Here is a 15,222-nt window from a genome sequence, read left to right on the forward strand (position 1 = left end):
ATAGCTTTACTCTGATTTCGTTTGTTGGACTAAAAAGGAAGGAAATTAGTGGGCTGTGTTTTTCCATAAGGGAGATTTGCAGAGAAAATATAGGATTAATTTTTTTAATGTAAATTTTCCTCTTTGTAGTTCTCAAAATCTGTGTTATTGAAAGTACTCTTCAAAGTAGATCAGTGAAATTCTGTAGGAAGACTTAAAGCTTTGTGCAAAGGTAAATTTTATCAGTTTCCTCTAGAAGGAAATTGTTCTTTCTAAGGTGTATGGTTCCTTCTGTGCCAGAACTGCAAAAAGGAGTGTGGGTGGCACACTCCTTCTATTCTTGTACCATCATGCTTCATATTGCCTGAATTTAGTTGTCTGCATTTTCTCCTAGTTTAAAACGTGGTTCCAAATTTTCATGACACGTTGAGGAAATCCAGAAAGAAGCTTTTTTCAGTCCTATTGATAACCTTTTCAGACTGTTTAAATGCTCTTGCACACTTTTTTAATAAGTACTTTTCTTCAGTAAAATATTTGTATCTTTATCAAGGAAAAAAGTCTATCCTTTTCTTTCAGTAGTTCTTTTATCTTGGAAACATGTACTTACTTGAATGTAGTTCCATTATTTCAGTGCTTATCAATATTCTCCAGAGATTATTAATAGCGAATCCCTTTCCTAGGTAGCCACACACTAACTCACTGATAGTGCAGAACTATGCTTCTTTCTACTAAAATGTAAGCCAGAAAAACTTTCTTGCTTAGACTCGTTGGAATATTGAGTTGATTAATAGAAATGTACTTTGCAGAACATCTGCCCTTAACCACTGGACTGCAAAGGAATGCCATCTCCATGCAGAGAGTACAGCTGGGTATGCTGATGTCAGCTACTCCACAGGCCAATAACAGTTTCTGTAATCTAACCATTTTTCTTATATTATGTGTAACTACCTTACAGTTACTATTCTGCCTGCACAGTTTAAGAGGTCCTTGTTATACGTGAGATCTGTGTACAAACCATCTGGTTTTCTCCTACTAACCTGCACTTTCCACACTTATAAACCACTGTATTGTCCTGAAAATGCAAGCTTTTCTGGCTGAGATCTCTAAGAAAACTGCAAAGTAATAGAAAAATAACAGTGTAAGAAAACTCTAGAGTGAGGTTTCCTTTTATATATTCTAAAAAGATTTTTGCCTATTTTGCAGTAGACTTATGCTGTTGCTTCATGATTGTCCTGTGATCCACTACAGATAATCCAGATAATTGTCACTGTGCAGTTTAGTATCCAGAAAGGTCCACTGTAGCTAAGGGTGGCAGGAAGGTTTCCTATATCTGTGTGTAATGTAGTAAGAGAACAGGAATATCTGGTTCCTGTGCAGAACTACCTGGAATACAAAGCAGTCAACTCAATTCTCCCATAAACCAGAGAGCATTTCTAAGTTTCATCCTCTCATGGGGAAAAAGGTAGGAACAGTTCTATCCACTGCTGAGTTATCAGCAAATGAGACTGCAGTCTGTGAAAAGGCAAGCTTCTAAGAAGCTTCAAAGAAGACTTTTACTCCACCTTTGCCATTAATTTTGTTTATGTCATTCAAGCCCTACTCTTTCTATTATTCTTTCAATACTCACCATACTGGTGATGACAGCAGCGTAGAAGTGAACATGAGAAAAGCATTTTCTACTAAAAATTACATCCTGTCTGTGGCTGGCAACATTTTATATTAATCCTTTTGTGGACATCAGAGGTATCACAGACTCATAGAATGTCTTGGGTTGGATGGGAGCTTAAAGATCATAGATCTAATTATGTGAAAAAAAATCATAAGAGTTGTCACAGATATTTTCTTATGATGCAAGAAAAAAAAGGTTTCTTAGAATGATGGTAACCTAATGTGAGAAAAATATTTGTCTTCCTGTTTATTGTGTATCCGAGTATCTGATTCTCAGACCATTTAAAAAGTAATGGAATCATACCATATACATGGTATTCAAAATTTTGCTCAGTAGAAGTAAAATAAGTCCACTGCCTGAAGCTGATGTGAAGGGAATCTGAAGTTATGCCGACTGGGAGGTATAGTTATAAAACTGCACCTTTCTAACTGACTGAAGACAAATACAAAGAACTCAGAACTATTTTCTCAAAAAACTCATTTTTTTCAATACATCAGTGCACAATAGTGAACAAAAAAACATACCAAGTAGGACTAGAGGAAGCTTTTCTTTACACTAAAGAAAACTAACTACAGTGCAAAAGAAATTTGGATTGATAAACTGAGTGATGACAAATGATAGATGGATTCAACACAGGTGCATAGGACACAGATTCGAGTAACATATTGAAATGTGCTTTTTTACTGAACTTGCATCACTTTTTACGTTTTTCTTTCTGACCCGATACTGAGGTGGAGAATTTTAATTAAAATGGATTATTATAAGTGAGTCCAAGCACAGGAAGGAAAGATTAGGAAGCAGCAGGCAACCAAGGAAGAGCATAATAACCAAAGAGAGACTCAGGTTTTTGAGAGAATAAGCCATCATAGCTACCACTCTAATTTCTCCTGTAGTATTTTTCCACTGAATAAATAAAAGGAGGTGCATTATAAAAGGCTACACAGGCCAAAATATGAGTTTACTTTTAATTGGAAGACTTTATCATCTTCTGCAAAGATTTAATTGTTTGGGCTTTTTCTGGCTTAAAATCTGTATTAAAAATAAGGAAGGGAAAATAAAGGAAATATCTAAAAGAACAAGTCATGCATATGGATGTGACCTTCCTAATTTTGAAAGTGGAAGAGTATCATTAAACAAAGCAGGTTAATAATTCATATATTAATTCATTATTGATTTATACTGTGAAAGCAATCTAGATTTCAAACCAAAAAACAATCACACCCATCAGTGGAAAAAGTGTTCATAAAATAAAGGATTTTCATTTAGAAAAGTTAAGAGTTTTAATTCTTGCCCATGTGCTCTAGCATCTCTAGAACATCAAACATTTTGCAATAGTCATGGGAAACGGTTTTTTTTTTTATTTACTTTTTCTCCCACAGCTTACCCAGATACATTTGAAAAAAATCCTATCTAAATAGGACAAAAAATCTACTGGATTCTGTTTTTCTGGTTGAGGTTTGGTTTGGTATTTTTTTAGCTAATGAATGCAAGTATTATGACTCTGGTATCTACATCAAATATAGTAAGATACAAGATACACAAATAACAGGTCAGTTTGCATTTATTTTATCTTTGTTGTTGCTATTTTTCAATATTTTTGTCAAAAAGTCTGAAAACAAACACTCTAGACTTTTTACCTTTATCACTGCCACAATGCCCTCTTCCCAGCCTAAGCAGAGAATGTAAGGGGTAGTTTAGTCCTTACAGAAAAACTCAGAGGAATTGTTGGGTTTTTTTCTTCTGAATATCATACACAGTTACAGCACATTAATTCTGGATTAGATTGATAGCCACTGTTTGCTGTGCTGACTTTCCTTAAAACATTACTTTCTGGCATCTTCAGGAGGAGGAACATCACATTATTATGATGATCCAGAGGGGCAGGAGTCAAGCCATACCTAATAGTACACTATCTAAATACTGCCATTTATCTGTGAAAACACAGTCATTAAAGGACTCCTCTACAGGGGAATTTTTGCTTTAAATAGCTTCTCAAACTTTGACATAATTTGTATTTCACATGAGATGTGCAGAGGCACACCTTTGTTCATGTCCAGTATTTCCTGCTCAGTGCAAGAACATACAATTTTCTTGTCTATGCAACCCCTAGAAACGGTTAGCAGGGCTGTGAATGCAGTTACAGACAAGGTTAGCATTCTACAGTTTCGCTAGAAATACTACTAGTTATTTCTTACTCATGGTTATTTTGCACATATCAGAAGAAAAGGTAATGAGTGTAAATCGTTGCTGTCTCACAAAAACTTCCTTCAGGAGCTCTCTGAGAAGTAATTGTAACTCACATTAGCCCTGGCTTGTGATTAGTAGCAGGTAAATCATATAAATCCATCTCCTCTTTTACAACACACACTGATTTCATACACTGTGCCTTAAGCTTAGACTAGAGCCCAGAATCTGATTTACATAATTTACTGGATTTATAAAAATGGTGGAGATGTTACAGCAACATCAGAGTCTGTGTGACAGCTTGTGAAACCCTGAAATTAAAATATATTGGTTCAAATGTGCATTTAAAAAGTAAAAGAAATCCTGCAGTACTGGACAAATGGAAGTCTAAAGCAGCCAAAACAAAAATCCTTGCATTGTCATGTCAGAAAGGTGCTTTATGTTGTTTGGTTTGGGGTTTTTTTGTTTTTATTTTTTTTAAGTTTATGATAGGAATTTTTGAGTGTGGGGAGAGACAGAGAAATCTCTTCAGTGGTCATGGGGACCCTTCTGTAAGACTTGTCCCTGAATACAATAACTCTTTCTTTGAGGCACTTGCAGCTTGTAGGCTTTGAAAAGTCACTACATTTTTCCATGTAACCCATAATAAAGATCAGAGTAAACTTTTAATCTTCGTGACATCAGAGTGTGCATTTGTGATAGAAAGCCAAATTCAGTTATGATTTTATTACAATTATTCGTTTAGACCTACCCCTTTTTCTTCACTAGGGTGATTGTATATTGATTAATTTACAAAAATTTCAGTACTTTATAAAAAGACTACACATCTAAATACATTCAGTGACATATTTAGAAATGTCACTGGGCTTGACAGTTGAAATTAAAGACATAGCGAGATTTACATCTCGTAATAAGAAGCAGCTGTTCATGAATACTCATGATTGCTGTAGTTCTGCCTCCAGACTTCAGGTGGGTCAGTGAAATATTGAACTCTGTAGAATAAGCATCTCAAACATTTGTAATTTTATATGCTACAGATTTTAATATTTGTGATAATTGCATTACAGCAGTGGTTGAAAAGCTGACTTGGTGCTCAGGGCGTTTCTGGCTTCTCTGCCTGATCAATTTTGTTGCCCTGCTTTGGCCTGGAAAGAGCAGTTACTGTATATTGCATAATTGCACAAATTCCTGGAGCTAGTAACACATGTTATATGCTTCTGGAAAGTGTGAAATCCACACTTTCCAGTGCTAATAGCTATTTGTTTATTTTTAATTTCCTGGTTCATGAAGTGCAACTTCCCCGCCTTGTATAATTCAGACTGTACGACTGCCTGCTCGCCGTGGCCCGCAGTTGTCCAGATTTCTTACCGTCTGGTCTTCTAGCAAATGAACACAGGGAATATGTTTCAAAAGTACCAGTGTAGCTCGGCAACTCTCCCATTTCTTTCTCCCAATTTTTCTCTTCTTTGCATTTGCTAGCCAGAAAAATAAGAGGATATCACGTTATTAATGAAAAAAAAAATTAGATCGATTCCCTACGAGAGCCTTCCATTCTTAGTTGATGTTCAGGTTAAGACTAATCTTGTTTTCGTATTTCATACAGAACACGATCCAATGGTGTTTTTTTCTTCAGTTAATCTGCCTTTCCATTAGCTCCTGAGAGTAAAACAGTAACATACTAATATCGTTTTGGCTTCATGGCCAAATATGGGTATTTCTTCAGGCTCATTTGTTACCATTCATCTAATAGCTGCTTTAAGGTTTATGAGAAAAAATAAAACCTACCATAGGGATAATCTCAAATATGGCCAGCAGCTTTTGCCAAGTGGTTCACAGCAGCCCTGCAATTATCTTATTGCTTTATTTCTCAGAAGGGAAACACTCTTTCCTCAAGCTTTTGCTGTAAAAATTGTGGAACTCTAAAAAAAAAAAAAAAAAAAAAAAAAGCCTCTGTTTTAAAGGTCTGATTTCACATGAAAATTATATACATTGCAAAATGTTTTCATGGCAATTTACTTGTCATAAATGTCTATTGTACTGAAAAACTCTACAGGGATTTGGATGGATTTATTCTACATATAGAATTTGTAAAAAAGACACAATGATAATAAAAATAGAAATATTATGACTTGCTGAAAAACCTCAGATACAGAGATTGTTTTTAGCTCAAATGTAGCAGCATTCTGAGGTCTGAGTTTAAACCAGGCTTCCCAGAAGAGATTAGGTACGTGCTATTGTACTTTTATAATGAGGAGTGCACTGAACCAAACAAAAATATTGTGCCATATTGACAGAAGACATTCAGAGATGCTGCACATAAAATAATGCAACAAATAACACATAAGGCTCAGAACATTGCTGTATTTGTTGCCATCATTTTTCTGCATGCAAAGCTTTGATTTGCTGCTGAAAATGTAGTCCAGAAAGAGTTGCCGTGGCCCAAGCTCTGCTCCACCTCCCAGAGAGAGGCCTTGCAAAGTCTTTCCCAGCTTTTGCAGGGAAATGTGCCCAAGGGGCAGAGGCTCTAGCGTAAAATCTGAAATAACTTGATTTTCACATTTTTGCTAAAGGGAGCCTGAATCCAGCCCTTAGCTGTGCCCATCAGTCAATATTTTCAGTTGCTTGCAGGAAACATAGCAGGCTTTGAAGTGGAGGATAGTCTTTTCCAACCTAAATGATTCCATGACTTTACTTAACTTCAGTTCTCATAACAGACTGTATTGCTGGTCAGATACAATGCGAGGGGAGGGAAGGGGGGTTGTTTGCATGTGTGCTCACAGGAGTGTGCTGATTTCCATCGTGTTTCCTTTTCCAAATGCTAAAAGCTGGGGGGTTGTTCTCTCTATAATCTTGGGAGCATTCTATTTACTTAGGAGAAAATGAAGGCATAAAAATGGAGTTCAGAAACAGTATTACTATTGTTTAGAATTGCTTGAACTTTTTCAGAAAAATGTTAGAAACTGTTAGTTCACTAATCCTAACCATTTTTCGTCAGAAAACAGTCCTCTGGGAAGTCTATTGTAATAAATTATTTCATTAAAATGTATAATTCTGATGTTTCCTATGTTGAATGTACTGAGAGGTTCAAGATTAAATATTCACTTGGGAAGTATTTTGAGGTTTCTGTCTCTTCAGGCTTTTTGGAAATGTGGATTTCCTCTTTCAATGTGAAAACATCAAAGGCTGGAAAGCCTTTACCTGTCATATGTTATTCACTGCATATTGTTGGACAGAAAAATAATTTAATTAGAGGTAAATCATGTGAGATGTTCCATCCCCAAGAATTTTATACCACACATACAGTGAAACAAAGCTGTTTTCAGTAAAACTCCACCAATGAGAGCATTACAGTATGGCCAGAGTTGTTCAAGAAACTCCTAACAGGCAAAATGTACTGCCAGGGTATTGCTGGTGTGTCAGAGCTGTCATATCATCTCTAGTAGGTAGTTGCTGAGCTCACTGAGCAGCTGACTCTATGATCTCATAAGCACAGTGTCACTAGTGAACTTTTTGGAAAAACTTCCCTGGTGCATATTGGGGCAGGGGGGCTCTGCTGAGGCTGTCTTGGGGAACAGGGGATCCTTCAGTTCTGAGAGACCCCCCAGCAGTCTACCCCCAAATGGAAAAGGACTAGATGATCATCTTCCTGGCATGAGAGTTGTGCTCTGCTACAGACCTGAATTTTACTTCCTGGAGGCAGGGATCAAATATGAGTTATTTTCCCTTGGTGCAGCAGCACTTGCTGGGAAGAGCTGAGCCAGCTGCCGGGTGGATCTGAGCTGTGCAGCTTCCCTGCACTTTAACATGACTGCTGCGGGGTTTATCGTGTTTACACTGGGGGATGGTCTGAGTAAAATCACTTAAAATAGCAGGCTTGCAAATGTCCACAGTGGGATCATACCTGAGTTGTTTATGTTACAGTAGGAGGGAATACCCAGCGGTATGAGGGATCCTGTTATTAACAGATCTGCCATAGAAATCTTCAGCTAATTTGATGATACAGGTCAACTTCAGTAAAGCTCCTGCAGACTTCAAGAAGTGTTTTCCTGCTGAAATTAGTGCTGATGGCTCAGGATCAGCCTCTATTTTATAAGTTGGCAGCTGAAGGCACGGCTCATCCCTCTTCTTGCTGAGTTCCAATGTTGTACCAAAAACCCTAACGCAATGCACAAAAGTACTGGTCCCATTAGACAGCACCAGAGAGATTTTTTTAGCCCCTGTATGTTTGGCAACCACGAAACAACTGAGCTGGCAGCAGAACTCTGCTCTGTATTCATGTCTGCTTAAACAGGCTTGAGTGAAGCAATACTTAGATCTAATAAACCAGGTAAATGTCACTCCTGTGAAGGCTCTTTCCAGAAAGAGATGATGCACAGTGCCACGCAGCAGGGTCATGCCTAAGCCTCATGGAGGAGACCCAAATTAAATCGTATCTCCAGAAGCTGCTGTTCCCTAGATACCAATATGAAAATAATCCATTTCTAAAGATAAATTTTCCCCATGCCTCAAAAGTAGAGTACATCAAATGTCGCAAGAAGCAAAAAATAGTAGCTGTAGGGATGGTTTCAGAAATTTCAGTGCGTGTAGAGGAAACCCAGAGCTGTTAGCATATTTTTTACCTTTCTGACAGCAAGTAAATGTTCTGTGGCAGACAAATCTGCAGGAAATAAAATTTTATGATGTGCTGTAACCATACTGGTTATATATCTATCTATACACTACTGGCAGACTATCAAAAGACACACATTTTCAGCGTTTCTGAATATGACTTGAAAGCAGCTTGACTTCTGTAATCATAAACACTGACAAGTGTACTCTGCATACGTGGACCAGATGATGTCCCTTTTTATATTAGCAAGGTGGTGTTGTACAAGCAGTCCAGTGAGATCAAAATGAACTGAGAAGCAAAAGGAATTTTCTATCTTGCCTAAATATTGGTTATAAACTGTTTGGCCTATAAAAGGAAACTGCAGCTCCTGTTTTCTCTCCTATTAAGTTACTGTTCAAAATAACAGTAAGCAGTTTTGAAAATTATTTCCCTCCTATTCTTAGTAATATGGAATCAGATTCTCTTTTCATTTATCCTAAAATAACCCCTAACTGAGGGGCACTATTGACCATGAAAGCAATGACAGCTAACTGCAGACATAAGATACTTCTCATGTGTGTGTATTTATGTTTACAAGAACTCTGATGACTCTGTACCGACTATCTGTACTGTATACTCTCCAGGCCAGTGATGTCACCACAGAAGTACATAAACCAGGTGTAAGCATATCCTTCAAAAACACCTCCCTTCTAGAAACGGTGCCTGTGGTTTCTAGCTCAGTTGAAAACCAGGAGTAATTCATGATTTCATTATTTTTTATGGAAAGGTAGTATAGCCAGGTAGAACCTACCATTCCAGAATAAGTGCATGATGAAAAATCAAAACCAAGCATAACAGGGTAATGAAATCCAGTGGAATTTTTGGGCTCGTTTTTTTTACGAAGGTGGTACATTTGTATATGTGTAAATAATTGCCACACTAAACAATGCATTTGAAAGTGGGAAAAAGTAAATGTAAACAATTTGGCTCTAATGTCGTTGTCAGGACCTTAATCATTAGTGTAAATTGTCCTTGCTCTGGTTACTGTTGCCTGGTTTGACGAAAACTTTTTCTATCAGTGTCACATGCAACATTTTCTTTGTGTAACAACTGTGGATCATCGATAAAAGAAGATAGGAAAAGCAATACAAAGCTGAAAAATTAATTATTGGATTGAAAATACACTTAGTACTACACAAAGCTGAGGTAGAACAAAATTACGTCACCAGGGAAAAGAGAAAACTACTGTAATGTGGAGTAAATTAAAGTAAAATACACAACTGCATACAACTTAATGGAATTGACCATTCAATTAAAAGATTTGACAGTGGTCCTTGATTCTAGTGTTTTAGTTCCAGGCATCTGGACTTTCACATTTTAGTCTATGCTCTTTGTTTGCTCTTAATGTAAAAATCTGTTAGGTATCTTCTTAATGCTTGCAGATCAAGGAAGGTTTCAAAGATGAAAGTAGAGCTCTTCCCAAGTAGCTTTTGTCTAATTGTTCTGTGCTATAATATACTGCCCACGAATCAAAGAGAATAATTTCAGTACAACTGGGGAAAGACTTGTGGATATCTGTTATCTAAGAGGCAGAAAATAATGGATGATATGGAAAATATTGAACGTTTAATCTCTTTTGCTGCTGACTCACAGAATGCTTTAATGTAACTGAACTTAGATGATCATAACTTAGTTGGTTAGAGCACAGTGCTAATAATGCCAAAGTTGATTCCCATAGAGGCTATTCACTTACCAGGTGGACTCAGTGATCCTTGTAGGTCCCTTCCTACTCATTCTGTGATTCTGTGAACTAGATGTTTGATAGTACTAAAACAAACAAAAAAGGATTAGAGGGATATTTCAAAAGTAAGGAAAGAATAGACTGCAGGACAATTTTATGGAAATCAGAAGTATTAAGGTCAACAAACAAAAGAAAACTTACAGTAAAGCCCTCAAGGAACTAGTCAAGGCAGTCTTGAGAGACAAAAGAGATGAAGTAGAGAAAAACAGATCTAACATCTATATTTAAAATTAATGAGCTATTGTATTGTCATCTGACTTGAATATCAAAAAAAATCAACATATTAAATAATAGCATTGCAAGCATCAGGAGACTTATAAAGTTGTGGTGGGGTGCCAGATAGGATAAGCCTTGCTTAATTTGTGAGCAACGTGGTTTGATGGTGGGAGGCCATAGATGAGGCATATCTTGATACTGCCCCAGACTGTCATCCCCCAACAAGAGTTCAAAAAGAGGTTTTTTCTCTTTGTCATCACTGTACTTTAGCACAGATGTCATAGTGGTCAGCACGACAAGAAAGTTTCTTTCCTCATGCTGGCAAGAACAACAGCACCACAGCTTGTATTCAGTGTGTCTCTGACCCCCGGAACGTGGAAGACCTGTGTACTGGTTATGCAGGTACATAATCCTTTTGCTCAGATTTTCCCTCCAGTTCCCTGGCTCCGGATCTTGACCACTTCTGACTTACCATGGGCAAAGCCTGAAAGTAGGAGTAGGCTCCCTAGTGGCCTGGGCAGGGTGTATGGGCTCCTGTAGCTATGGGAATGAAGCCAGCCTTGGTGAAAAGCCTAATCTCCATAGCTGATACCTGAGGAGGGGCTTGTTGGGATGATTACTGGAAAATTTCTCTGCCACTGATACTGAAAACAGTGAAATAAATAAAATGCTTTTCAGAGAGAAAAATACAGAGTGCACTGAGACATTCTGTGTACAAATTTTCATCATGCTTTCTGCATAATTAGCATGCTATTAGACAAAATAACTAGAAGGTACCTTTAGAAATCTTTTTTTGCTCAGGGCACTTCAGTATACAAAGCTGAAAGTACCACGGCAGATTTCAAACAGCAACTGCTATTTATGCTGGTACTAAAAAATCTCCTGAAGTGAATTTTTTTTTAAGCTTCTCAACTTAAACCTTGACTACACATCGTCACTGTGATATACCTGTGGATGCCTAGTGTTAGCTTAGTCAGGAATGCTGCGTTTAGCCTTTTCTCAAAGTCAAGTCAAAATCTACTGTGAAAAACTCTGCACAGTTGAATGCATTAGTATTCCATAGGTAAAGTCAGTATATACCTGTACACTGACCTCTATTTTGAATCAGTTTTATAGCCTTAAATGATTAGTGCCTGAAATAAATGATTGAATATGCCTCGAGAGAAAATGTGTGATGAATGAAAAGATGACAAATGCTTCGTTTTGTGCTGAGACCTGGAGGAGATTTATCTTGTTTAAAAAAATTACTGGAGTAAAAGTGAGGTAATAATCTGAATTTTCATTTTCAATTAACAGAGATACTTGCAAAAAAAGAGTTTCCTGGAATGTTTAAGGTCTTTTCTAGCATAGTGCTGTATTTTGTACCTCCCATCTGCTCCTCCTTTTGCCTGCATAAAGTCACACGTGTACATTGGAGCTGCTCACGGCTAGGAAAAACTTAAGACAAATGTTCCCTGTTCAAAAGAGACTACATTGATTTCCCTATGGACAACCCTTACACTGTAAAATCGTTCCACTCACCTGTGATTTGAAAAGATGACCTAGGAGAGGATCTGAAATCCTTAGGAGTGCTACTAGATAATCTATATGTGTCAGGAAAGACAGTAGCATCCATTCAAACTCTGCACTACTTTTAAGCATATATTTCTTTTGAGGCCCTGGCAATACTGTATAATTAATACATACAATAGTACTTTCTCTTTTAACTCTGTGGGACATAATACCCTTTAACTGAAAACAGTGGAAAAGGTGAGAAGATTAGCGTTTTAGACTTGCTGAGCAGAACCTGCAAAGACCAGCATCTCCTGCCTCCTTTGTAATGGAAAGTATTTCCACTCTTGTTTGTAACAGTCCTAATTTGTCTGGACACTCATAAGGTTATGTGTACCGCTGAAAATACACAAGCCTTAAACCATTCTTGTACAGAGGGACTTTAATGTGTCCAGCCATTGTACTGTGCTGCTGGAATAGCATTAAACAGCTTTCCTACTCCCAATAAACTGAGCCACTGGTTCCAAGGCTTCTGCATGTTTACTTCCCAGACAGATGGAAAAGGTAATTTCAAACAAAGTAGGCTAAAACTTACATTTTGGAAGGACTTCCTAAAATAAATTGTTATTTGATTAAAGGTAGAACCCTTCTTACTGTTTTCTGCAAAATTCACACGTTATTAAAATGAACAATAAACATTGGATTCCTCTCTATGTGAGTATTTCTATGATTTTATCTGCCAGGGGTTCAGGCCAGTGTAGCTCATTAAAGACAGATTGTTCCCATGGAGGGTGAATCTCCTTAAATTTAGCAAGTAAACACAGGGCATTTCCATAGGCTTTCATCACGGGTGTGCTGCTAACCCAGGCCCTGAAGTGCAGACCTGAGTGTGTCATGCTTCTTACCCTACAGCAAAGGAGCTGGGACAAAAGCAAACTTTATATTTTTGTCAAACACTTAATATGCATAGGACATATTTTGAAGGTGCATGTGCCAAGGGCTGGTGCAATAGGTACACCAGTGGAAGAAAGGCTGATAAATGGTCCGAGCTGTATCCTTGATGCAACGTCAAAACCCCCATCTGTAACTTTCCTTAATAATCATACAGCTGAAGTTCATTCTCTCTCTCTCTCTTTCTTACTGAAGTAGGTATTTTGTGCAAAGCAAAAATTAATCACTCCTTATTAGTAATTTTCTAAGGACTTTGCCTTTTCCTGTAAAAACAAATCCCATACTTTATCCGCTTAGACTACTCTGATACTTGTAGTCTTTCCTGTATGCTGTTAGCTGCTCATTTATCTTGCACTAGTGATAGTCTTTTTACGTGACCTGTGGTGTGACTTTTGCTGAATAGAATGTAAAACAGGAGCTGATAAAGAGTATTTTTACATCTGAGGGTCATAAATATTGAACAGATTCCCTGTCATGCTTGTAAAGAAGAGTGTCATGCCTCTTTTGGTTTTACAGTCAGACTTCGAAAAGCAAAGGCCTACCAGGAATACTGGGGTATATGTAGAATACTCTTCACACTTCTAAAGGAGAACAGAACCACTTGTAGAAATTTAATAATAAACACAAAGAGTTTGAGTTTCAAAATGCTACATAAATGCAGCGTTAACACTGTAACATCAGACACTCAAAATCAGAATATTTTAGAGGGTTGGGCTGTTCTAATTGTAATGTGGCTGAGCTGCATATCCCACATCACATACGGCATATTTTAATAGTAAGAACGTAAGAAAACTTACATTTTATAATCTACTTTTCTTTTTCAATGTGCAAAGCTTATGTTAATGAAGAGTAAGTGACAAAGTCAGATTTGAAGGTGATCACTTCAGTGGTAAGAAATTGTCAAACTCTACAGTTTCACAAATCCTTTTTTGACCATCACGTTTTTCATTTAAATAAACATTAAGCTTGCTGGCTGAAGTAACCATTTCGCTCCTCAGAGGTAATCAGTTGTCTCTTTAAATAATCTCATTTAATCTCTCAAGCTGTAGGTTTTTTTATTTTTCCAAATGAGGATAGATATGTAGGTCTTACACATTTTTGAAAACAAATAAACATACTTACAGAATTTTGAGAGCATCAACCAACTTTGAGATTGCTCATCTCTAACTTTCCTAGTCAAAGGGTACATTGAGAAATAAAAGTGGCTGAGGGATAACTCACACTTTTTGTTTGAGACCAGCACTGAAAATTCTCTGTCAGCTTGGTTTGTTTCATGGGTACTTCAGTATTACCAGTTTGTAATTTGTTATCTGGACTGAATAAAACATGTGAGGTATCTTTATTTTTCTCTGTTTACACATAAAGCAGTATTAGTGCCTATTTCAGTTCAGTCTAGAGTCCTGTTTTCAAGAAGTATATGTCAGGCATTTCATGATCTTGCCATGGTCTTTAAACAATACCCTTGCCCCACATCTCACCCTAAGGCATTGCGTTTCATCATCTTCACTAAGTCACTTAAACCTTTCTTTTAATCTTCAAATATAATTTGTGTCTCTTTGAGAGGCTGAATTCAGCCTGATTTTAAGACACTATCTGTCCTAACTGTTACTTAACAGCATTACCTGAATAAGAAGAGCATGTTCAGATTTCACTTTTTTAGAAGTGTTTGCTTTGTTATAGGTAGAAAAGTGAAAAAATTGGGGACTATTGAACTCCTATCTATTTCATCTACTAAAAGGCTTTTCTTTATTTAAAATGTGGATCTCATTAGCAGAGACATTAATCTATACTTTGTTTCATTTTTTCAAATTATTCCTAAGGCATACTACTGTATAACATGCTGATGTCCAAACACAGCTGATAAAAACAGTCTGTAGTCTGACACAAGTTGAGTTTATTAACAGAGTTATAAAAAGTCCTTGACATCTTAAAAAAATCCTATGTGTTAGAAATAGTAACATTCTTCCCCATTAGAGTGACTTTTTCATCAACAGTGATGATTGATAGAGAGTCTATTCCTGCTAGAAAATAACTCCACAAATAAAGAACAAAACTGTGCCTTAATATTTATTAAGAGAGTTAAGAGGGAGGTGAAAATTAATCTTTCAATACAGGGAAATGGCTGAAAAGTTTTAACTGAAACTGGCTAAAAAAGCATTTGCCCCGGGCTTGCACAAAGCAGGAGAATATCATCAGAGGAGAATTTTTCAGAAAGTTATCTGCAGGAAAGATACAGCAAGTTAAAATAGCACTCCTGACATAACCTTACCAGGTACTTGTACTGGATCTTACTATAGTAATGTATCTTATCTGACTCAAATCCAACAACAGTTTTACTCTTTG

The sequence above is a fragment of the Empidonax traillii genome, unplaced genomic scaffold (genome assembly GCF_003031625.1).
Source record: "Empidonax traillii isolate 1590-97213 ecotype Southwest subspecies unplaced genomic scaffold, ASM303162v1 scaffold69:size3087049, whole genome shotgun sequence".
Lineage (NCBI taxonomy): Eukaryota > Metazoa > Chordata > Aves > Passeriformes > Tyrannidae > Empidonax > Empidonax traillii.